The sequence below is a fragment of the Schistocerca cancellata genome, chromosome 5 (genome assembly GCF_023864275.1).
Source record: "Schistocerca cancellata isolate TAMUIC-IGC-003103 chromosome 5, iqSchCanc2.1, whole genome shotgun sequence".
NCBI lineage: Eukaryota > Metazoa > Arthropoda > Insecta > Orthoptera > Acrididae > Schistocerca > Schistocerca cancellata.
This window is the reverse complement of record NC_064630.1, coordinates 341,445,940-341,473,211: the sequence shown is the minus strand read 5'-3', so window position 1 is coordinate 341,473,211 and position 27,272 is coordinate 341,445,940.

The window sequence follows — 27,272 nt, the reverse complement described above, 5'->3', positions numbered from 1 at the left end:
TATTACTCATAAATTAAAATCTATAGTCTGTAAGATATGAATTTCACAATGAACTAACACTTATAGATGTGCAGGTCTAATTATGTGCAAAACGAACAACCAGACAAACAAGAAACTAAGAGAATTTTCTCTTACACATTCCGTTACGTTTGTTTCCCTATCAATGCAACCAGTACCACTGGTAAACCTACCATTCACTACCTAATTTATGTAGGGTACCAAAATTATTGCGGTTCTAGGCGCTCAGTCCGGAGCCGCGCGACAGCTACGGTCGCAGGTTCGAATCCTGCCTCGGGCATGTATGTGTGTGATGTCCTTAGGTTAGTCAGGTTTAAGTAGTTCTAAGTTCTAGGGGACTGATGACCATAGATGTTAAGTCCCATAGTGCTCAGAGCCATTTGAACCAAAATTATTGAACCACAGTTTTCGTAAAGCAAAACTCAACTCCCATCTAAATGTTCCTTGTTGTTTAGCATGCTAACTGAGGATGGTCACCGAGTACTAAGGTCCGGTTCATCGTTTTATGCATGGAGACCCTGACCTGTGAGGAGTGTACTACTGCTTTTGAAGAATTACTGCTTACCTATGTCATAATGGTCGTAGATCTGTGTCTTCAGAGTCAGTATATGTCATATTAGCATCGCTTTGGTTTGTGAACACTGAGCTAGCAGTATTCGCTATGCAAACAAGGGCGGAGTAGAAAGAAAACAGTGAGCACCTTTTGTAAGATGTGACTGAAGTACTGGTTGTGATATACGAGAACCCTTCTTCTTTGTTCGAGGCTCTGTTAATTTGGTGTTCTCGAGTGAAACGCTGTCTGGCTTTAATTATTCACCGTTATCTGGTCTTCGTCCTCAACGACGATCAGCATCCCAAGTTGCCAGGACGTATCAAATTTATCTTTAGGACTGTTTGTAAAAACCACTACCTTACCAAACCCAAGTACTTTTTTGTTTGATGCGGTCGTGGCTCAGCATTAAAAGTTTAAACTTCTTTTATATTTTCAGTCTCCTTTGAAACCACAGCCGATATAATAATCATTGGAGTGTTTGTTCTCTTTAAGCACTCATGTGTTAAACTGCCATAGTTATTTTTAAGATTATTGAGTCGAAATATAAAAACTTGTATTGCTCGTAGTTAAAGCCTGAAAGGGTCTTATGAGATCTTTTAGCTTGTGATCCGTAATCCATTTCTCTTGCTGTCACCTTGTGGCTGTCTTTTTGAAATTTTACCATGTGTTTTAGAATACCCTGTCTGATGTGAACGAAAGAATTGATGTTTAGGCTAATCACAGGCTGCTATCTTATCTCAAAACCTGATCATTAATCAAGGGCATTTCTTTTCAGGTACTTGAATTATGATTTACTTTTAATGTTTCATTGCTTAAATTCTGCTATTATTCCTTACCTCTGTGTTGATGGACCAAATTTTAAAATTTTCTTTAAATATTCAAAGGAATAACTTGAAGTGTTATTTTCGTTGTGTGATTGATTTTATAGTGGTTCTCATAAGTCCTGTTTTGGGTTGTTTATTTAATCAAAGTTGTTTAAATGTAGCTGTGGTGAACAAATGTTATAAAACAATCTTTGGTTCTTTGTGGGCAAATTGAGTCCAGTATCTTACCACTCCTAGCTCCATGTTGTCTACTATTTCACGATCTTTCAGCTGTTTATAGAGTTATCAGGCTCACAGCTACAAACATAAACTATTTTCACATATCAGCATCTTACTTTCTACTCAGCTGCAAATTATTTGTGGCTCTTAATTTGCAATGTGCTCGAATTATACACATCACAACTCATTATTAAAGGTTGCAACCAATGGTTCCGCTCTAGAATCGACAATGAGGCTGACAGAGAAGTATTCTTAACTGACAGTGGCAGTTACGTGGGAGAAACAAGCGTTTCTATTCGTGAGGACAGCCTTAGCTCAGTGGAACGATCCAGGTTACCCAGCATGAGCGTTACTGCATTCTACTGGAAACTTCTCCTCGAGCTACTAGCACCTCACGATCGTGAGTTTGATGAGCAATACATCATACCATTTTTCTCTAAAATTATCTTTCATATGCAAACTGCTTTATTTGAATGAGGTTGTAGAATTTACTGCTTTTGAATCAGAGGTATCATCTGTAGAGACCTGAAAAATCAGTAGCAATAAAACCGTGAATCAGTAGAACACATACCCAACATGCCATGAAAATGAAAAAGCATGACCTTTGACCAACATTTAAAATTTGAATGTGCGCCAGAACCAGACTTTTTCGGCCTTGTAAATTGGAAACTAAGAAGCTCCTAAATACATCAGGTGTCACAATCTAGGGAAACAGGTCAAAAAATCTCAGCTCCAAAATGAAACATGGTTTTTATCTTTATCAAATTTATATTTGCTATGCAACCGAAAGTAGAAACGTTGATTTTACTACAACTCCATTTACAGTTGCCACCTACTTTCACAAATCACGCCTACGTGTACACTACTGGCCATTAAAATTGCTTCACCAAGTAGAAATGCAGATGATAAACGGGTATTCATTGGAAAATATGTTATACTAGAACTAACATGTGATTACGTTTTCACGGAATTAGGGTGCATAGATCCTGAGAAATCAGTACCCAGAACAACCACATCTGGCCGTAATAATGGCCTTGATACGCCTGGGCATTGAGTCAGACAGAGCTTGGATGGCGTGTACAGGTACAGCTGCCCATGCAACTTCAACACGGTACCACAATTCATCAAGGGTAGTGACTGGCGTATTGTGACGAGCCAGTTGCTCGGCCACCATTGACCAGACGTTTCCAATAGGTGAGATATCTGGAGAATGTGCTGGCAAGGGCAGCAGTTGAACATTTTCTGTATCCAGAAAGGCCCGCACAGGATCTTCAACATGCGGTCGTGCAATATCCTGCATAATGTAGGGTTTCGCAGGGATCGAATGAAGGGTAGAGCCACGGGTCGTAACACATCTGAAATGTAACGTCCACTGTTCAAAGTGCCGTCAATGTGAACTAGAGGTGACCGAGACGTGTAACCAATGTTACCCCATACCATCAAGCAGGGTGATACTCCAGTATGGCGATGACGAATACACGCTTCCAATGTGCGTTCACCGCGATGTCGCCAAACACGGATGCGACCATCATGATGCTGTAAACAGAACCTGTATTCATCCGAAAAAATGACGTTTTGCCATTCGTGCACCCAGGTTCGTCGTTGAGTACACCATCGCAGGCGCTGCTGTCTGTGATGCAGTGTCAAGGGTAACCGCAGCCATGGTCTCCGAGCTGATAGTCCATGCTGCTGCAAACATCGTCGAACTGTTCGTGCAGATGGTTGTTGTCTTGAAAACATCCCCATCTGTTGACTCAGGGATCGAGACGTAGCTGCACGATCCGTTAGAGCCATACGGATAAGATGCCTGTCATCTCGACTGCTAGTGATACGAGGCCGTTGGGATCTAGTACGGCGTTCCGTATTACTCTCTTGAACCCACCGATTCTATATTCTGCTAACAGTCATTGGATCTTGACCAACGCGAGCAGCGATGTCGCGATACAATGAGCCTCAATCGCGATAGGCTGCAATCCGACCATCCGACCTTTATCAAAGTCGGAAACGTGATGGTACGCATTTCTCCTCCTTACACAAGGCATTACAAGAACGTTTCACCAGGCAACGCCGGTCAACTGCTGTTTGTGTATGAGAAATCTGATGGAAACTTTCCTCATGTCAGCACGTTGTAGGTGACACCACCGGCGCCGATCTTGTGTGAATGCTCTGAAAAGCTAATCATTTGCATATCACAGCGTCTTCTTCTCGTCGGTTAAATTTCGCGTCTGTAGCACGTCATCTTCGTGGTGTAGCAATTTTGATGGCCAGTTGTGTATATCAAACAAAGTGCCTTTGCATCAGTATCATGGCACCTGTTTCTGATTTAACTAAACTGTAATATTCCGCACTCAACTACACTGTAAATTAACCATTACGAATCAAGTGAAGCTTCATGCAAATGGAACTGTTATTACGTGAAGTTAAAAATGACAGATGCGATGAATACCCGTGCAGCACATACTCAGGGAAACGGAAAATACTCAACTGCCTGGCACTAGCTGTTTCAGCGCGCGGAATGCACTACAAAACACGGGGATCCTCGCAACTAAGCTGTGTTTATGGTTATGTGTTATCAAAGACACAGTCCAAACCAGCACAACTGATACTTCAATAGACAGGGACATAGGACACAACTTCAGATAAGCATGGGACTAGACGCTGATGACCTTAAAATCCTAAAGACTGCAGAGGATAATGGAGCAACAGAACTAAAAAAAAAACAATAAAGACTGTAGAATATATTGAAGCAGCGGAGCAAAGAAGCCAGAAATTCATAACTTCTGATTCGCTAGTCCAATCGACGACCTGTTTTCACCGCCCTTCAAGATAGTACGCTGTTGTCAGTGTGTACGATCTAAACACCGTTGCTTTGGGTAAAATATTCTCGCTTAGCTTTCCAAGTATAACTCGGAATTCGATTGGGAACTATTTATTGAAGAACTCCTTCGTGGAAAGTCTTTCATAGCCATCGTTGTGTTGTGCGAGAACAGATAACGGCCTGTCGCTGAAATTCATAACAGTCGATACTAATACATCAAGATAGTTAGCAGATGTTTCGTCAATATATCTCATAGGTTTAGAAAAACTCTACGACCCAACGCCAGAGAGACTCCGAAATAGCACAGATGCCGTTACAGGTTTAAAAACGTACAGAGACAGTTTATAAACCCTCCTCGTCTCTACAGTTAAACACCTTGTATCGCTCTGCTGCATACGGTTAGACGTTCGTTCTCTTGTTGCAAGGCAACTGGTGTATAAAGTCTTCATCCTCCGTATGAGAGCGACTGCAAGTGGTAACTTCTACATTTTTCCGTCATCTGTTTTCATATTCACACGCTGCTTTCTACATACATTGATACTTCTTCATGTCGTAAGGAAGAGCTGGTTGGTTAGGTATTATGAAACACTGAAACAAAAGATGCAAAGAAAGTCCCATTATTCATGTACATTCTAATCTCCATCGGCCACAGTATGCTTTTAATAAAGTTTATAACGCTGCTGTAAACTGGCAGTTTGGAACCTATCGGAATATTGAAGTCACACGTTTTTTGATATCCCCTGAAATGGGATGCAGACAGATGGGCACTGTGAGTGTGATTGCTTTTTAGTTTACTCAGAATCGAAATGGTCTGTAGACATCCTTTTCTTTGATGACTGCTTGCAGACACTTGACCTGAATGTGGTGATCATAAGCACTGGATGGTACGTTCGAGTCAGCCTTAAACACCTTACTGGTATCTGCTCTGTAGACGTAATTCAGCATCGTACGCTTGTTCGTCGCTGATTTTCAAAACGTCCAACTTATTTCGATGTGTAGGTGCCGCTTCACTGTGCTATCAAGCGATCTTCATGTACATCACAATCAAATTGTCGCAGCAGACAAATCTGTTTCATCTCACTATGGTGGATGATTGATGTGTGTCTCTATGTCGCTTTACGTGTAAGCATATTTGTTAGAATATTTAAGGCCGATTAAAGTCAATTATTTATTTTACCCACCCGGGTAACTATGAGTATTAAGGCGTCGCTTCCGAGATAGGGAAATAAACCGACTATGATTCGAATCCGCTCGGTGGATTAACGACAAGGGTCGGTGTGCCGGCCAGCCTCGATGTAGGCGGTTTCCCACATCCCACTAGCTGAATGCCAGGCCACTACCCACCTCCTTTACACGATTTGCGAAAATTTAGAATACTTTTGATCACTTTCACGTGAATAAAATTACCCACTGACTTTTTTCAAAACTTCTATCTTTGCGGATGGGAACTCTTTTGTAAAAAAGTGACTTGTTGATTGTCTTGTGTCGTTATCCGCAGCTTTATCAGCATCACTATAATCTTCACTTACCGTCATTTATAACTGTTAATTTAATACATCTAAGTTTATGTTTCAGCAATGAAAGACATGACTGTATCAGTTAATCTTGAACTTCCAAAGTTGCATTGACCGCTTAAGGTCTATCTTGTCTTACACTTTGCGTTTAGTACATCAAAATTCTAACTGTCTTGTGATATACTTCTTTATTATCAAGAGAAGTTCATTCACTATCTGTTCATCATGATTCAGTGCTGGTGAAGATGATGGTTTACAGTCATCATACCAGTGGTTCCCAAACTTTTGAAGCTTCTGAGCTACAGTACCCATTTCAAATCCTTCTGTGGACTATCAAGAGAAATTAAGAAACGAAAGAGAGTCTTTCAAGAAATTTTCATTTATTTATTGCCTGAAATTTCTAGCAAATATTAAATGAAATCAGTTAAACTGTATATAAGAGAAAGAAACTGAAATGGAATCGTTTTATTAAAAAAACTGAAATGCAGTTAGTAATAAACAGCAAATCTAAGAACATTTTTTTCAGGCTCTCATGAGAAGACTGGCACTCCTTTCTGTCGTCATAAAATTGTTTAGTGTTGTGAGAGTAGGTACCGGGTGCCATTCGAATACAGTTGTCGAAGTCTGTAAGTCAGTTGTTTATGAACCTGTTTTTTATAAATTTCGTAGTGGAGAAAGAATCTCCACACAGATGTGTAGAGCTTAACATTGTCTCAACTTGGACCAAAATTGTGTGTTTTTATTTAGAAACAAGAGGCCAAATATCTTCAGAGCTTGAAGAAGGCGCTTTTAAAGATAAATCATTTTGAAAATCAGTCAGTTCCAACTCCACTGCCGTACCGTCTTCTTGAAAATCTAACTGTTCCATGACACAAAGAGAAAACTCTTCAGAATCAATCTCCATAAAATAGGATTTGATAAACTCAGCAGCAATTTGAATTATTCTGAAATCTTGGAAGACTTTGTTGAATTGATTTATCAAATCTCAAAGAATTTCAACATGTTATTTGTTGTTTTAGGCAGGCATTGAAGAGCTTCGCTTGTCAAGGACGCGTTTCAAACAGGGGAAGTGTTTGTGCTGGTCTTAGATGAGATTCTTTCTCCAAAGTTCCAGGGTTTTTTAGAATAAAGCAATTGCTGACGTTATTCCCCAATATCCTTATCTTAAAGATGCAGGTTAAGAGCTCTTCACTTTTCTATAATGCCTGCTAGGAAAGAAAAATCCTGCATTCAAACCAAAACTTCCAGTTCACGGAAGGACTCTTGGCATATGTGTAAAAAATCGTATTACGGCAGGAAGTAGCTCTTTAAAATGTTGTAAATCTCTGCCTCTACTAAGCTGCACGAACTCCTGTATGAAGCAGTAGATGACCATACTGGAACTTTACTTCATCAGTCAGTATAGAATCGACAATGGGGCTGACAGAGTAGTATTCTTAACTGACAGGGGCAGTTACGTAGGAGAAACAACCGTTTCTATTCGTGAGGACAGCCTTAGCTCAGTGGAACGATCCAGGTTACCCAGCATGAGCGTTACTGCATTCTACCGAGAACTTCTCCACGAGCTACTAGAAGCTAACGATCGTCAGTTTGATGACCGCTACATCATACCATTTTTCTCTAAAATTACCTTTCACATGCAAACTAATTTATTTGAATGAAGTTGTAGAGTTTACTGCTTTGGAATCAGAGGTATCATCTGTAGAGACCTGAACAATCAGTAACAATAAAACTCTGAATCAGTAGATCACATACCCAACATGCCGTGAACATGAAAAAGCAGTATAATGATTTCACTGTAAAGCATACATGGCCCACCACAACTCTCCCATAAATTACAGTCGATGAGAAGTTTAACAAACCATGGGTATCAGAGTTTTTTTCACTACACAGTCTATTTTCCAAATTACACACATCCTGTACCTCTGTTTCATGTGTTTAACATACTTTCCCCAAAACTGCATTGAAAAATTTAGTATTCAAGTTAAATTGTTTCAAACACAAATCATGTTGTACTGCAACACTCAGAAGTGTTATCATCTCATCAAAAATTGTTACAGGACTAAATGTATCAACATAATCAATTTCACATCGTTATGTACACCGAGGAATGTTTTATATGTTATCATTGGAAAGAAAAGACATGAAAATCTTTAATTACATTCTCCCATAATCAACTTTTTTGCATACATATGTCTCAATATCTCATCCAATCTTTAACCTACAAAAACAAAATTTAACATGAATAATGGACAGTGCTTGCTTACGCAGTACCGAGATTATCCAACAATGTGTTAAGTATTTTAAGCTGGAGCAAGTCACATGTTCTTAAATTACTAGGAGAAAAATATGAATTTTAAAAATCACTTTTTAACACACAGAACAAAGTACTGATAAATATTATTGCTTTGTTCTCTTCACATGTTAATAATTAAAAGAGTAAAATTTATTTTGAGATATTGTTTTGAATAGTGTGAAAGTTCATTGTATCTAAAATAAAAATGGCACATAATTAATTATGTAAAGTAAAAACCAATTTTCACATCATCATCAATTCCATTGCATTTAAATTTTTTCATGAAGAGGTTTCATTATATTAATTATCAGGCTAATGTTTCATTTCAACATTTATTAAAATATTTCTGTTCTGTATTCAAAATAATAGTGAAAATACAGGCCATGAGGTTCAAGTCGTGTTAACTGAACTTTTCATTAATTCGAACTTTGTTACAAGATGTATGTTACCCAGAAATTGCCAAGGCCATCTTCACAAAGTTGGTGTTTTGCTTGCCATGAACATCTCTTTCTTTCATTGGTTGCGTGATTACTTGTGTAAACTAATCCTCCAGGTTTAGACAGGCTACAATATTCGTCACAAACGTACACTTCAGAGAAGCTGCTATGAGTTCTTCTTTCTCTACCATGAACTTTCAAAAAGGCTGAACGCAGCATTTATTTCGAACTTTAGGGTTTTCAGACAACCTTTGTATTAAATAATTCTTTTTTTCTATCAGGAACTGAACATAGAATTTATTTTGATTCAGACAACCTTTGTAGTCAATGCTTTCTGCCAAAATACAGGACATTTGTTGATAAAGAGCTTTCACAGGCAAACTATAAAGTTCGTTTTCCACAATGGCTACAGCAACAAGCATTGCAATTTTAATGTAGAAGAATAACCACGACTTACCACGAATTTCAGTTATTTGGTGGACTCATTTTTCCTTCCGTACCTTGCAAAACAATTAAAATTGAACATAATTACTTTCTGACGCCTGATCTACCAATTTAGACGGAGAACACATTTGTGAGAGGGTGTAACGCCAGAAATGCATATCCTCCTATTTCCATCCATTGTACTATAACTCTGTTTTCCTTATTTTTGTTACCTGAATATATGACATTTCTGTGTCTTTAAATATTGTAATTGTTTTACTATATATATATATATATATATATATATATATATATATATATATATATATATATATGCATTTATGTCGATGTATAATTGGTTTGTTTCGTAAATATTATTTGTATTTTTACGCTGGGTCTTGCCTAGGGAAAACTGCTATCGAACGATTACATCGATAGGTCGTGTGAAGAATCAATGTGTGTAGGATCTTTGGTAGTGTTAACTATGCCGCGTGGAGCGCGGGCAGAGAGAGTCTGACTGGAGTAGCGAGTGGAGCAGGTGTGTTGTGTGACGCTCCCGCGAGTTGCCGCGCTTTCGGGGTTTGGCAGCATGTAATTGCGCTCGACTTGCGATTATAGTTTCTGACATGGTGTCGCGGACGGGAAGCATTAGCTGGCGCACATCAAGAGCCCGTTTCGTCTGGTGACCGTGTCGAGAAGAAGGCACGCCAACATCCAGCTTCTGCAACAGCGATGGCCGACAATGAGCGACTGTCGCCACCTCCTCAATCGATGGCTTCAAACCTTCAATCAACCAACAAGGAAGACTGGAAGCACGTAAAGTTTTAGAACTGTATGGCAGACCTCAGCTTTTAAAATTGTTCCATTTGCCTCGCAAAATTACAGCAACTTAGCATGAACCTTTGTTACTCATTGTCCCAGTTGCATTACCAAGCAGGGTCCCTCCCTTTTCCAGAATGAACCCGAGTGTCGTTGAAATTCAAACGCCAGCATCATTTTATTTCACTGCTTTAATTTCAAAGTTCAGTTAAGGTATTCATAGCTGGCTACAGTATTTAGATTGCACAAGCACAAATTAAGAGTGCGAGTTTTGTTACCGTATTTTAGTTACCTCTGACTGCAGCTCAGCTTGGTACATACTAAATTTTACTACTGTTAATGGTTCAGAATCATTTAATTCAAGTTCAAAGTTCAATCTCTTGTTTCTAAATTGCGTAGATTCAAGTAGCTTTTGACATGATTGTTGAGGTAGTCCAAGACTAACCGTATTTTACTGAGTTTCAATGTGCTTCAGAAAGAAAGCTCACTATTAACTTCAGTCACTAAATTAACTTTCGATTTTCCGGTTTTATTAATTCTTTTGCTAAATTAAATCAGAGCGTAGCGAAATTTATTACTTCTGACAAACTTTCAGTTTTCACACTACACTTGTCAACATTCAGTTGCCACGCTTCTAGTGCTAATTATATGTGTAATGATCTTTCTCTTTCAGTTACTATAGTAATTGTCCTTAGGACTGGCGACCGTAATTTCCCCTAAATCTCAAATATCTAATTGCCGCTAGTTGATTGTTAACGTAACGGCCGCACATTTACTTTCTTTATTAACTTTACCCATATTTCAAAATTAATTTCCACCAGTTTCATTAGCATTTTTCCTTTCATTTAGATGTAACCCTTTCCTCCCTCTTTACCGACAAATTAACCTCGGTGACGATTGCTTTTCCCAAATTTCCATTAGGTACACGCGGTCTAATTTTTCACTGTTATTAAGGTCGATAAGTGAGGGGGAGGTTACAAGGGTGCTCTCTTAACGGTCACTAGAAAAATATACTTACCTTCAGTCAGAAACGTTAGAAGATGTATGTTTGTGGAATGGTACGTACATTCACAAACACACAAGTTGGAAATATCACCACCTAGCCCAAACTTTCATCTTTTACTCATTATAATATACGTCTGGAAATTGTATCCATTTGCGTTTATCAGTTGATTTAATTATGTATAATGTTTGAACCCGACTTCTTCTCTTTGAATTTATTTTTATTGTCTATTCTTTTGTTCTTGGCCATACGTGAGTGATGATTTGTACCCACGCCACCTTAGTTAACAAAGTTACTGTACTATTTTTATACAGAAGACATTCTTGTTGAGTATTTTCAGTATTATGTTCTTAAGTTTCATTGCTTCCCAGGAATCATTATACCTCTCCAAACATTAGGTTTCCCCTCTGCTCTTAAAAGTTTGTTAAAAATCAAGATATCTAAACTAAACAGGTAAATACATGAATACATTTATCAGCAATCGATTAGGACGATGATTTTTTGGGAGGATATGTTATTCCATTCTGTACGTGCAATTTCCTTTGTAGAACACCCTGCAAAACGGGAAGACAGTAGCTGAAACACGCTGTGGGAAGTGCAAAGAAAATTAGATTTGTCATTTTCTTAAAGAATCATTGACTAATGTGTGATGCAAAAGACCGAAGAACTGCAAACCATGATAAATAAAATTGGTTGTAGGTATGAAAAAATGGGTGCAGCAAAATTTATCTATTTATTTAATAGTTATTGCTACCTTTAGACCTCCTGTCTAAAGAAAGGATTGTCGGTCAGGGGCTCGTATTGTTAGCCAATAAACAAATTGTATTAATACAAATTCTATTTTTTATGCAAACATACACGTTCTTAAATGTAACAACGCTGATTGACATTAAGAAACTAAAAGTAAGATAAACTGGAATATTAGTAGTTTTTGTTGCAGGATTCTAGTGCGAGTCGTTTACGAGATAACGTATTTTACAGAGTTTCAGCACCGACACACGTTTGTGCCATTCAGCCTGAGTAGTTGCTTGGTACGATGTTGTTAAGTTTGCTTACAGTGTGCTTGTGTACTCCTTGAATGCACTGCGACTTGCTAGGTAATTAGTGTGTGACAGTCCGAGCAGTAGGTCGTCAGTGGATCATAGGATTTACCAAACCAGGAAGAACCGACATGCTCATGGTCTTTGGAAAGTGTAGGAAGAATACAGTTCGTCCTTGTACGTTGTACGTGGTAATATATTCAAACTGACGTCAGCCGTATCGGCACGGCAATTATTTATCAACCTCTTCAAACAGTTACCCAAAAGTTGTAGTGTAACACCTAGACAACGCAACAGAAAGAAACGGGTGACGGCAGAAGAGGGGGAAAGTTAGTTACTGGCAAGTAGAACTCGAAGAAGAATCTAGGCCATACACCGCCTTCTTGTTTGCGGGCAGGTGTTATCAGTATAGAGTACTGCCGTTTGGACTTAATATATCTGTGTCCGTATTCATCAGGGCCCTAGAGAAAGTGCTAGGACCGGCTTTGAGTTCAAGATTAACTGTATATGTTGACGACCTATTGTTGGCCAATGCCACTTGGCATGGCCATTGTGACATGTTAGATGAAGTTTTTAGATCATAGCACCGTGGCGGAATAACTCTAAAGCTAAAGAAATGCGAATTTGTGAAGCAGGAACTGAAATTTTTAGGGCATGTAATTACCACTGCTGGTATTACGAAGGACCCAGAGAAACTAGAGGCAATAAGGAATTGTCCTCCACCCAAGTCTAGGAAACAGTTAAAAAGTTTTCTAGGGCTAACAGGATTTTACCGTAAATTTGTAAAAGGACAAGTGTTTAATGATGAAAATTTGAATAACCTCTTACGCAAAAATGTTCCGTTTGTGTGGACTGACGGGTGTCAAGCCGCTTTCGAGAGATTAAAAGACGAGTTGATAAGATCTAACATACTATTTCATCCTGATTTATCACTACCCTTCCCATCTGGGAACGGATTCGTCGAATTACGGGGTGGGGGTAGAACTGTTCCAAGAAATTGGTAAAGGAGAGGATAAGGAACACCGGACGATAGCGTTCGCGAGTCGAACTTTATCAAAAAGTGAGAGAAACTACACGATTTCTGAGAAAGAGTGTCTCGCTATTGTGTGGGGATTCAAGAAGTTCAAGGGTTACCTATGGGACCGTAAGGTGGTTATTCATACGGACCATAAGGCGCTCACTTATCTGAAGGATTGTAAACTACTTCACGAAAGACTGACTAGGTGGTCGCTGTATTTACAGCAATTTAACTATGACATCTGTTACGTAAAAGGGACCGACAATTGCGTAGCGGTTGCCCGAGTCTAATCAAGATGTATTGAAAGATGAGTCAAATGGAGTTGTCAAATTATACTACACTCCTGGAAATTGAAATAAGAACACCGTGAATTCATTGTCCCAGGAAGGGGAAACTTTATTGACACATTCCTGGGGTCAGATACATCACATGATCACACTGACTGAACGACAGGCACATAGACACAGGCAACAGAGCATGCACAATGTCGGCACTAGTACAGTGTACATCCACTTTTCGCAGCAATGCAGGCTGCTATTCTCCCATGGAGACGATCGTAGAGATGCTGGATGTAGTCCTGTGGAACGGCTTGCCATGCCATTTCCACCTGGCGCCTCAGTTGGACCAGCGTTCGTGCTGGACGTGCAGACCGCGTGAGACGACGCTTCATCCAGTCCCAAACATGCTCAATGGGGGAAAGATCCGGAGATCTTGCTGGCCAGGGTAGTTGACTTACACCTTCTAGAGCACGTTGGGTGGCACGGGATACATGGGGACGTGCATTGTCCTGTTGGAACAGCAAGTTCTCTTGCCGGTCTAGGAATGGTAGAACGATGGGTTCGATGACGGTTTGGATGTACCGTGCACTATTCAGTGTCCCCTCGACGATCACCAGTGGTGTACGGCCAGTGTAGGAGATCGCTCCCCACACCATGATGCCGGGTGTTGGCCCTGTGTGCCTCGGTCGTATGCAGTCCTGATTGTGGCGCTCACCTGCACGGCGCCAAACACGCATACGACCATCATTGGCACCAAGGCAGAAGCGACTCTCATCGCTGAAGACGACACGTCTCCATTCGTCCCTCCATTCACGCCTGTCGCGACACCACTGGAGGCGGGCTGCACGATGTTGGGGCGTGAGCGGAAGACGGCCTAACGGCGTGCGGGACCGTAGCCCAGCTTCATGGAGACGGTTGCGAATGGTCCTCGCCGATAACCCAGGAGCAACAGTGTCCCTAATTTGCTGGGAAGTGGCGGTGCGGTCCCCGACGGCACTGCGTAGGATCCTACGGTCTTGGCGTGCATCCGTGCGTCGCTGCGGTCCGGTCCCAGGTCGACGGGCACGTGCACCTTCCGCCGACCACTGGCGACAACATCGATGTACTGTGGAGACCTGACGCCCCACGTGTTGAGCAATTCGGCGGTACGTCCACCCGGCCTACCGCATGCCCACTATACGCCCTCGCTCAAAGTACGTCAGCTGCACATACGGTTCACGTCCACGCTGTCGTGGCATGCTACCAGTGTTAAAGACTGCGATGGAGCTCCGTATGCCACGGCAAACTGGCTGACACTGACGGCGGCGGTGCACAAATGCTGCGCAGCTAGCGCCATTCGACGGCCAACACCGCGGTTCCTGGTGTGTCCGCTGTGCCGTGCGTGTGATCATTGCTTGTACAGCCCTCTCGCAGTGTCCGGAGCATGTATGGTGGGTCTGACACACCGGTGTCAATGTGTTCTTTTTTCCATTTCCAGGAGTGTGTTTTAAAGACGTTGAGGGACGTAAATTAATAGTGAACATCTGTAAGAATCTACGTCGTCATCAGAACGAGGATGGTTGTTTAAATATGATGAAAACCCGATATGACGGAAGGAGTCCAGAAGGAGAGAATTTAAGGAAGTATTACAAGATATACGATCATATCTTGTACATACGTAAGGGTGAAGATAGTAATATTTGGCGGGTATGCTGGCCCACCAAATACGTCACGAAAATAAGAGACTACTACCATTTGGCGTATGGTCACTGTGGACCTAAGAAATGTACGGAAAAGCTGAGTGAAGTAGTGCATTTTAACGACATGTTAAAACGCGTTACTGACAGAGTGAAAACTTGCGATTTATTTCAGAAGGTGAAGGTTACCAACTGTACGAGTCGTGGCCCTATGCAAAGTATAAGGCCTAACGACACCTTTGAATTACTGTGCGTGGACTTGTACGGACCTTTGCCCAAGTCATCAGGAAACTTTGCCTACATTTTAGTAGTACTAGAAGCTTTTTCCAAGTTCATCCAACTATACCCGATTAGGAAATCTACGGCCAAAGCGGTCTATAGCAAGCTTGTGAACGATTATTTTGTTCATATTGGTAAGCCCAAGGCGATTCTATCAGACAATGGGGCACAATTTACTTCTAAGTTGTGGAATGAAGGCATGGAAAGTAAAGGGGTCAAAGTGATCCATATTTCAGCTTACTGTCCGGCTGGAAATCCCGCTGAGAGGTATATGCGCGAGCTAGGCCGACTTTGCCGTACCTATTGCCATCACAATCATAGGGCATGGGGCAAATACGTAGCAGTATTTGAGAGAATTATGAACACCTTGAGACATGAATCGTAGGGATTTTCTCCAGAGGAAATCCTGGTGGATGACAGAGAGGACATTATCATCGTTGATAAAGAACGTCCGTCCTCAGAGACCAAAAACAGGAAAAGTTAACGTAATATTGGTAAACTGCAGGAGTATCCAGGGCAAGGTTCCTGAATTAGTATCTCTTATTGAAGGAAATAGTGCGCATATAGTATTAGGAACGGAAAGTTGGTTAAAACCGGAAGTGAACAGTAACGAAATCCTAGACACAGAATGGAATATATACCGCAAGGATAGGATAAATGCCAATGGTGGAGGAGTATTTATAGCAGTAAACAATTCAATAATATCCAGTGAAGTTATTAGCGAATGCGAATGTGAAATAATCTGGGTTAAGCTAAGTATCAAAGGTGGGTCAGATATGATAGTCGGATGCTTCTATAGACCACCTGCATCAGCAACCGTAGTAGTTGAGCGCCTCAGAGAGAACCTGCAGAACGTCGTGAAGAAGTTTCGTGATCATACTATTGTAATAGGGGGAGACTTCAATCTACCAGGTATAGAATGGGATAGTCACACAATCAGAACTGGAGCCCGGGACAGAGACTCTTGTGACATTATCCTGACTGCCTTGTCCGAGAATTACTTCGAGCAGATAGTTAGAGAACCAACTCGTGAAGCTAACGTTTTAGACCTCATAGCAACAAATAGACCGGAATTTTTCGACTCCGTGAATGTAGAAGAGGGTATCAGTGATCATAAGTCAGTGGTTGCATCAATGACTACAAGTGTAATAAGAAATGCCAAGAAAGGAAGGAAAATATATTTGCTTAACAAGAGTGATAGGGTACAAATCGCAGAATATCTGAGTGACCACCATCAAACGTTCATTTCTGAGGAAGAGGATGTGGAACAAAAATGGAAAAAATTCAGAAACATCGTCCAGTACGCCTTAGATAAGTTCGTACCGACTAAGGTCCAAAGCGAGGGGAAAGATCCACCGTGGTATAACAATCATGTACGAAAGGTACTACGGAAACAAAGAAAGCTTCATCATAGGTTTAAGAGTAGTCGAATCATAGCTGATAAGGAAAAGCTGAACGAAGCGAAAAAGAGCGTAAAGAGAGCAATGAGAGAAGCATTCAACGAATTCGAACATAAAACATTGGCAAACAATCTAAACAAGAACCCTAAAAAGTTTTGGTCATATGTAAAATCGGTAAGCGGATCTAAATCCCCTATTCAGTCACTCGTTGACCACTATGGCACCGAAACAGAGGACGACCGAAGAAAGGCAGAAATACTGAATTCAGTGTTCCGAAACTGTTTCACTGCGGAAAATCGTAACACGGTCCCTGACTTCAGCCGTCGCACGGACGCCAAAATGGAAAATATTGAAATAAACGATATCGGAATTGAAAAACAACTGCTATCACTTAGTAGCGGAAAAGCATCCGGACCAGACGAGATACCCTTAAGATTCTACAGTGATTATGCTAAAGAACTTGCCCCCTTTCTATCAGCAATTTATCGTAGATCGCTGGAAGAACGTAAAGTACCTAGCGACTGGAAGAAAGCGCAGGTCGTTCCCATTTTCAAGAAGGGTCATAAATCAGATGCGAATAATTATAGGCCTATTTCGCTTACGTCAATCTGTTGTAGAATAATGGAACATGTTTTGTGTTCTCGTATTATGACGTTCTTAGATAATACAAATCTCCTTCATCATAACCAACATGGATTCCGCAAACAGAGATCATGTGAAACTCAGCTCGCTCTATTTGCCCAAGAAATTCACAGTGCCGTAGACACTGGCGAGCAGATTGATGCCGTATTCCTGGACTTCAGGAAGGCATTTGATACGGTTCCGCACTTACGTTTAATGAAAAAAATACGAGCTTACGGAATATCGGACCAGGTTTGTGATTGGATTCAGGATTTCCTAGAAGAAAGAACTCAACATGTCATTCTTAACGGTTCAAAATCTGCAGATGTAGAGGTAATTTCGGGAGTACCGCAAGGAAGCGTGATAGGACCTTTATTGTTTACAATATACATAAATGACTTAGTTGACAACATCGGTAGCTCCGTGAGGCTATTTGCAGATGACACGGTTGTCTACAAGAAAGTAGCAACATCAGAAGACTCGTACGTACTCCAGGAAGACCTGCAGAGGATTAATGCATGGTGCGACAGCTGGCAGCTTTCCCTAAACGTAGATAAATGTAATATAATGCGCATACATAGGGGCAGAAATCCATTCCAGTACGATTATGCCATAGGTGGTAAATCATTGGAAGCGGTAACGACCGTAAAATACTTAGGAGTTACTATCCGGAGCGATCTGAAGTGGAATGATCACATAAAACAAATAGTGGGAAAAGCAGGCGCCAGGTTGAGATTCATAGGAAGAATTCTAAGAAAATGTGACTCATCGACGAAAGAAGTAGCTTACAAAACGCTTGTTCGTCCGATTCTTGAGTATTGCTCATCAGTATGGGACCCTTACCAGGTTGGATTAATAGAAGAGATAGACATGATCCAGCGAAAAGCAGCGCGATTCGTCATGGGGACATTTAGTCAGCGCGAGAGCGTTACGGAGATGCTGAACAAGCTCCAGTGGCGGACACTTCAAGAAAGGCGTTACGCAATACGGAGAGGTTTATTATCGAAATTACGAGAGAGCACATTCCGGGAAGAGATGGGCAACATATTACTACCGCCCACATATATCTCGCGTAATGATCACAACGAAAAGATCCGAGAAATTAGAGCAAATACGGAGACTTACAAGCAGTCGTTCTTCCCACGCACAATTCGTGAATGGAACAGGGAAGGGGGGATCAGATAGTGGTACAATAAGTACCCTCCGCCACACACCGTAAGGTGGCTCGCGGAGTATAGATGTAGATGTAGATGTAGAAGTAAAAGTTTAGTGGAAGAGATAATCAAATTCCCTCCACGGATTGACATTAGTATTGGTGTGAAAAAAGATCGTTTGCGAGAAGTAATGAAGCTAAAAGCCGACGCTCGCACACGTCGTCATGACGCTAAAGCGCGTTTTGCAATCGGAGACTTTGTACTTGTAAAAGCTCATGAGAAATCGAGCGAGATAGACCATGAAATCTCTAAATTTAAGTTTGTTTATAATGGACCATATAAAGTCATTGGTATACCTCACACAAATGCTTATTGCTTAGAGTATCCAAGCTCAGGAAAGCTATTAGGTATACGGAACATTGTAGACCTGAAATTGTACCAACCAAGGATTGATTAATACCACAGAAAGGGTAATTTGTACAGTATGTAAATATAGAGTGTAAGATTTAAGGATGTGCCTTGTTGCGATGCTTTTGCCTGACCTAGAGGTCATTAAAGAAGTTGTAATTAATAAGTAATTAATTTTGATTAATCAATTTAATTTTAATCAATTTAATCATGATCTAATCAACTGAAAAATCCAAGCTGCTAGTTTAAGTTTTCAGCTGAGTCACAGTAGATTAAGGAATGCAAATATGATTTTGTAAATAGCTGTAAGATTCCATAAATATGTGATTTACTAGTCATTGCCGATGTACTTAGACGCTGTTTTAAGTTTCAGGTTAGTACATGCGTGTGATGATGGACAGTGTTGAGTTATACACTGTGAGCGTGTTTATGGACTCCTTGAGATTACTCGGGAGTGAGTTTTACCGAAAGAATTCAGTGAAACGGACGTTCTGGAAATGCAGTTACAAGGGCGAGAGAGATCAAGCGTGCCGCGGGGCGGAAATGCTGTCGGCTCTTGTGCCGCTGTCGACTCTTGTGCCGCTGTCGGCATTCTTTGTACTTGCGAGTACGGAAGGCGGAGTTGTTTCTCTTCCCGGACAGCTGTTGTGAAAGAATTCTGTTGTCAATATTTATGTTTTTGTCGATCTGCTGTATATTATTTTCTTGTTTAGCGTTAAGTGCACACTCATGACGAGAATATTAATTATGAAAAGTTTATATAAAATACGTATTCTATGTAATTAATTAATTATTAATTATTAATTTGCGTATTTTGATATACCTGTTTTCTATGACCATGTAATCTGATTAATTTTGTAAATAGTATTCCATTTCTTGATACTGCTAGGAATTTAGATTTTTAGAATAGCTAAACCATTTACTATGTTCTCTATGAATTTGAATCTGTTGTCAACCTGTTTTATTTTGCGCAAGATGACAGAGTGGAATAAGATTAAGAGTGTCTCCACTCAATTATTATCGTCTAAAAAATTGATTTATGGTTAATTAGACGAATGCTAAACTTTGTTGATGTTTTGAGCATATGCATTTCCGCTGTTTCTTTTTTGGGACATTTTCTGAGTCTGTTTAGGTTACACGAACATCCTCAGACAACGTGGGGCACGTGTAACGCCGGAAATGCATATCCTCCTATTTCCATCTATTGTACTATAACTTTGTTTTCCTTATTTTTGTTACCTGAATATATGACATTTCTGCGTCTTTAAATATTGTAATTGTTTTACTATTTATATATATATATATATATATATATATATATATATATATATATATATATATATATATATGCATTTATGTCGATGTATAATTGGTTTGTTTCGTAAATATTATTTGTATTTTTACGCTGGGTCTTGCCTAGGGAAAACTGCTATCGAACGATTACATCGATAGGTCGTGTGAAGAATCAATGTGTGTAGGATCTTTGGTAGTGTTAACTCTGCAGCGTGGAGCGCTGGCAGAAAGGGTCTGGCTGCAGTAGCGAGTGGAGCAGGTGTGTTGTGTGAAGCTCCCGCGAGTTGCCGCGCTTTCGGGGTTTGGCAGCATGTAATTGCGCTCGACTTGCGATGATAGTTTCTGACATAGTGTAGCTGGCGCACATCAAGAGCCCGTTTCGTCTGGTGACCGTGTCGAGAAGAAGGCGCGCCAACATCCAGATTCTGCAACACCGACGGCCGACAATGAGTTACTGTCGCCACCTCCTCGATCGACGACTTCAAACCTTCAATCAACCAACAAGGAAGACTGGAAGCACGTAAAGTTTTAGAACTGTATGGCAGACCTCAGCTTTTAAAATTGTTCCATTTGCCTCGCAAAATTACAGCAACTTAGCATGAACCTTTGTTACTCATTGTCCCAGTTGCATTACCAAGCAGGGTCCCTCCCTTTTCCGGAATGAACCCGAGTGTCGTTGAAATTCAAACGCCAGCATCATTTTATTTCACTGCTTTAATTTCAAAGTTCAGTTAAGGTATTCATAGTTGGCTACAGTATTTAGATTGCACAAGCACAAATTAAGAGTTCGAGTTTTGTTACCGTATTTTAGTTACCTGTGACTGCAGCTCAGCTGGGTACATACTAAATTTTACTACTGTTAATGGTTCAGAATCATTTAATTCAAGTTCAAAGTTCAATCTCTTGTTTCTAAATTGCGTAGATTCAAGTAGCTTTTGACATGATTGTTGAGGTAGTCCAAGACTAACCGTATTTTACTGAGTTTCAATGTGCTTCAGAAAGAAAGCTCACTATTAACTTCAGTCACTAAATTAACTTTCGATTTTCCGGTTTTATTAATTCTTTTGCTAAATTAAGTCTGAGTGTAGCGAAATTTATTACTTCTGACAAACTTTCAGTTTTCACACTACACTTGTCAACATTCAGTTGCCACGCTTCTAGTGCTAATTATATGTGTAATAATCTTTCTCTTTCAGTTACTATAGTAATTGTCCTTAGGACTGGCGACCGTAATATCCCCCAAATCTCAAATATCTAATTGCCGCTAGTTGATTGTTAACGTAACGGCCGCACATTTACTTTCTTTATTAACTTTACCCCTATTTCAAAATTAATTTCCACCAGTTTCATTAGCATTTTTCCTTTCATTTAGATGTAACCCTTTCCTCCCTCTTTACCGACAAATTAACCTCAGTGATGATTGCTTTTCCCAAATTTCCATTAGGTACACGCGGTCTAATTTTTCACTGTCATTAAGGTCGATAAGTGAGGGGGAGGTTACAAGGGTGCTCTCTTAACGGTCACTAGAAAAATATACTTACCTTCAGTCAGAAACGTTAGAAGATGTATGTTTGTGGAATGGTACGTACATTCACAAACACACAAGTTGGAAATATCACCACCTAGCCCAAACTTTCATCTTTTACTCATTATAATATACGTCTGGAAATTGTATCCATTTGCGTTTATCAGTTGATTTAATTATGTATAATGTTTGAACCTGACTTCTTCTCTTTGAATTTATTTTTATTGTCTATTCACTTGTTCTTGGCCATACGTGAGTGATGATTTGTACCCACGCCACCTTAGTTCACAAAGTTACTGTACTATTTTTATACAGAAGACATTCTTGTTGAGTATTTTCAGTATTATGTTCTTAAGTTCCATTGCTTCCCAGGAATCATTATACCTCTCCAAACATTAGGTTTCCCCTCTGCTCTTAAAAGTTTGTTAAAAATCAAGATATCTAAACTAAACAGGTAAATACATGAATACATTTATCAGCAATCGATTAGGACGATGATTTTTTGGGAGGCTATGTTATTCCATTCTGTACGTGCAATTTCCTTTGTAGAACACCCTGCAAAACGGGAAGACGGTAGCTGAAACACGCTGTGGGAAGTGTAAAGAAAATTAGATTTGTCATTTTCTTAAAGAATCATTGACTAATGTGTGATGCAAAAGACCGAAGAACTGCAAACCATGATAAATAAAATTGGTTGTAGGTATGAAAAAATGGGTGCAGCAAAATTTATCTATTTATTTAATAGTTATTGCTACCTTTAGACCTCCTGTCTAAAGAAAGGATTGTCGGTCAGGGGCTCGTATTGTTAGCCAATAAACAAATTGTATTAATACAAATTCTATTTTTTATGCAAACATACACGTTCTTAAATGTAACAACGCTGATTGACATTAAGAAACTAAAAGTAAGATAAACTGGAATATTAGTAGTTTTTGTTGCAGGATTCTAGTGCGAGTCGTTTACGAGATAACGTATTTTACAGAGTTTCAGCACCGACATACGTTTGTGCCATTCAGCCTGAGTAGTTGCTAGGTACGATGTTGTTAAGTTTGCTTACAGTGTGCTTGTGTGCTCCTTGAATGCACTGCGACTTGCTAGGTAAATAGTGTGTGACAGTCCGAGCAGTAGGTCGTCAGTGGATCATAGGATTTACCAAACCAGGAAGAACCGACATGCTCATGGTCTTTGGAAAGTGTAGGAAGAATACAGTTCGTCCTTGTACGTTGTACGTGGTAATATAATCAAACTGACGTCAGCCGTATCGGCACGGCAATTATTTATCAACCTCTTCAAACAGTTACCCAAAAGTTGTAGTGTAACACCTAGACAACGCAACAGAAAGAAACGGGTGACGGCAGAAGAGGGGGAAAGTAATATTCTTGCTGCTGTTGCAGTTAATTCTCACTTTAGCTCCCACGGAATCGCACGAGGAAGTGGCATGGGTCAGGCAAGTGTCCTAAGCATTTTCCATTGACATAGATCTAACCCTATCACATTTCTCTCCATCACGAGCTGCGTGGAAACTTGTTTTAAATTGTGCATATGAACATGACAGGCTACTTCATATGTGTTATGTATCTTGTTTAGTTATGAAGCCACGTTTGTCAATCACGGCCAGGTCAACCGCAGAAATACACTCTATTGCTCTGTTGACATTCCCCGTTGACTTTATCAAGTGGAATGTCAGCATCCGTGGAAGGTAACCGTGTGGTGTGGGATAGTAAGCCGTCAGCCCATACGCCCGTTTCTCAAAGAAGGAACACTGAAGACGCACATTATCGTAGCCTCCCAACAGACTATCTAAAATAGATGCTGGAAGACGTTCCTCTGCAGACTAGGAGGAGCTTCTGACACCATCATGATAGTTATTCGAAGTACTACAGCATTTCTTCACGAATTGTTCCCAATTGATTGGGTTGGACACAGTGGATCTGTACCTCGGACGGCCCATTCTCCGGATTTGACACCTGTATAAAAGGATATACCGACTATACCCGATGATATGCAAAATGTATTACTGCAGAATGCTCAGACATCTCCGCTAAAAGGCTAGGATGTATGCAGCAATCTTTCCACACCAGATTGGAAGCGTGAATTTCTGCTGCTGGTGATCATTCTGAAAAGAACCTGTGATTGTCATTTGCCTCATTACTGGTCAGAATCCTCATAATTAGCGTATGTAGTTGTGTTGTTCTTTAGTGTGTGGTACCAAAGATACTGTGCAAGTGCAAGTGTCGATGTGGGAACTTTTCACAATATATATATCGTAAACGACTCGCTCTAGAGTCGTGCAACAAACATGCTGACATTCTAATATACCCTTCCTTTAGTTTGTTAATGTCAATAGGCATTGTTACATGTGGTAACATGTTACATGTGTATGGTTGCACAAAAAATACACTTTCTTAGTGTTATTACAATCTGTTTATCGGCTAACAACAGAGGGAACCCCTCACTGCCAGCCCATTAGGTGAAAACCGTACATCAATAGCACTTTGCATTCCCGCAACATTTGCGGAGCAAGTTTTCAGCGATTCACCCTGCATAGCAGATAGAGTTTCCAACAGTCTTTTAAATTGTGACATATTGTAATTGATCACAAAGTTACTCTTCAGCATAGTAACAACTACGATGTGAAAGGAATAATAATAATAATAATTAAGTACGTAATTGAATAAAAAAATATTATGAACCAGCAACATAGTAATTGAGAATAGGTACATAGAGTTTCAGTGTCCTGGTATCATATGTCTAGGTGTGATAGATCACATTTTGGTGAGAAACTTTTGTTAGAGACAAAATGTTTGCTAATTATGATGCTAGGCATCATTTTAATGAATTTGCCTGCCCTCACACGAGGAGATTTCTCCGAACTAGCAAATGCTACTACTTAACCAGTTGTGCTACAGCGGTTTCGAATTAGTCTAGACACACACTCCCTTTATTACTGTGTGTTAACAGGGATACTAATGCGTGAAGAGTAACCATTTCTTGGCAGCGACAGCGCAGGTGACCTCTTCCGCCATTCTGCACCGCTGCTGAGATGCTGCTGGAGTACTAGTTACTCCCCGTATTTTACTGTTCTGTTAATATATATCGATAAAAACGAATATCGTAAGAGACTAATTTGTGGGCTCTCTATTGAATGAGCACATGAAGATCTGCTTTGAAAATCATATGGCTTGTGACGGGAAACAAACCGACACTTTCCGTCGAGACTGGGCGTCGTATGTAACACGTGATGAGTAAGTAGTATTAGTTTGCGCCGATCCCATCTTCACATGGCAAAAACTAAACTGCAAAAATTTCAAATGTTTGCCGATACACCAGTGTAATTGTGCCAGGTGTCGCTTAGGAAAGACACCCGGTATTTCCTACAAAATGAATCTGTTCATTTTTTCTGTAGGACTAATAATTTACACCCAGCAAGCGAGAGAACATGAAAATCTTCTGAGTGGTATTTCAAGGCGTCGCTGGCTGCATAAAACCCAGCGGAAGGGGGAGCTTTATCATCCCATCTGTTTATTGGCTAACAATACGAACCCTGACTATACCAATCAGTTCTGCGAGAATCGCATATCAATAGCACCTTCCATTTCCTCTATATTTCTACCTCACCCAGCGGAAGGGGCAGCTGAAGTAAGTGGTTTTATGCAGCCTGCGACGCCTTCAAGTACCACTCACAAGACATTCATATTCTCTCGCTTCCTACAGGAAAAATGAACAGGTTCACTTTGTAGGAAAATGAATGAAGTTAAATTTTGTACTGAGGTGTGTCTTCAGCTGAGGCCACGCTTAATGATTTATTCAAGAAACATGCGTTTCAGGGTCACTTTTGTAGATTTTCATTGAATAATTCTAGAACTACGACTGATACGTAATTCCTTAATCGTACCATACCTATACACCATATCGTAAATACCATAAAAGAGGAAGCGGAACGGAATCATGGTTGGTAGTCTCAATTTATAATTAAGACAGTTTATTGACATTACCCCTTTAAAAAAATTGACAATTCCAAATTGTGGACGAGCCACTAGATAAAACTTCCCAAATACGGTTAGAAACCCAACGTACTCAGTACTCTAACAAGCAATTCCAAATTAAGAAAAGGGGTTACTGACAAACTTGAGAAATTCAAACTCCCATATAGGACTTCCCTCAAAATATATATAATGAAGCAATTACGGATAAAAGGGTGACTTAATAACACTTTAACATTAGTGCCAAGCTAAGATGCCATTACATAACATGACAGAATCACTTAAATAAAGAAACTACAACAGAGACACTGATCTTTAAAAAATAAATGTTTATGTGCTCAGATGTGTTAATAAAAAATTACTAGAAAAAGCTGCACAAGGAACTCAGCAAATGCTATGCAGTTTAAGGTTTAGCCAATTCTTAATATTTAATAAAACAAGTTCATATACAAACAGGTTATATATATATATATATATATATATATATATATATATATATATATATATATATATATACCAGCTTAACCCGACTTCACGGAAGGAAGATAAATACTAAACTTTGGAAGGGGGTATGTGAGCAACTCCGCTAGTGGTCAGGTTCTTAAACACTCCCAGGCCTAAACCTCGGATGACATTTCACTCCCCGCCAAGGCGCTGGCATAATTAAAAGTTTGTGCCAGAATCGCAAAGACATTCCAATTACTCTGAAACATAGAAACACTTGGCAGAAGCTTTGACTCACAGATGGACAATTGTATTAGGCTTTAAGAACAGCAACATAAAATCATTTGATTGCAAGAGACACAAAGCACTAGTAAAACTTCTGAGAAAATTTTCAAATAATGGCCACCATTTAACTTTGCCAACTGAACTCTGCCACACCGTCTCAAGGTTCGACTGTGAAAGTTTCACCATAATAATAAAGTTTAAAATCTCTGCGCCGGTGAACAAACAATTACGACGACGTTCTCCATATCAGGTAGACAATACGAGGGTGCAGGTTCTACAGCTTCACCGCTTCCCTTCAAATTTTGTTCCAAGCGAAGTCACATAACTTGTATCTCCAAGCTGCCCATGTCGGCAAAACGCCCAACCAATTTCACACCACAACGTGTAACGGTCATGACGCTCGCTCGGCAGCGTTGACACTCGTCTCCGCGCGAATGTCACGAGATCTCGAGGGTTACCCATTGAAGGCTAACAAACAACTCGCTTCGGCTGCGAAGCCGCAAGATAAGACACGCGAAAAGCAAAGATAGCTTACCTCAAGCACAATCGATCTCAATGAGACATGAACGAAATAAAACTGGCGCCAGCTCGCCACGGCTCAACGACCGCTAGCTAAAACCCATACCAGGACAAAATTTAATTACTGTAAATTTTCTACAAAAAAAACCCTGTTCACTTTTCCTCTAGGTGTAATAGTTTGCGCGTGGCGAGCAAGTGAAAATGAAAATCTTGCGCGTGGTATCTGAAGGCGTTGCTGGTTGCATAAAACCCACAGATGGGGCAACTGAATGTATCCTTGTGTGTGGTCTGGATTCGCATCAGAAGCTGTTACCGTTCTACCTTTATTGTAGCAATTAGCGTCACCACTTTTTGTGTTACGAAGAGCATTAAGACTGTTTACGCCACTGCATTTAATGTATGTGTTATACTTTTACGTATTGTAC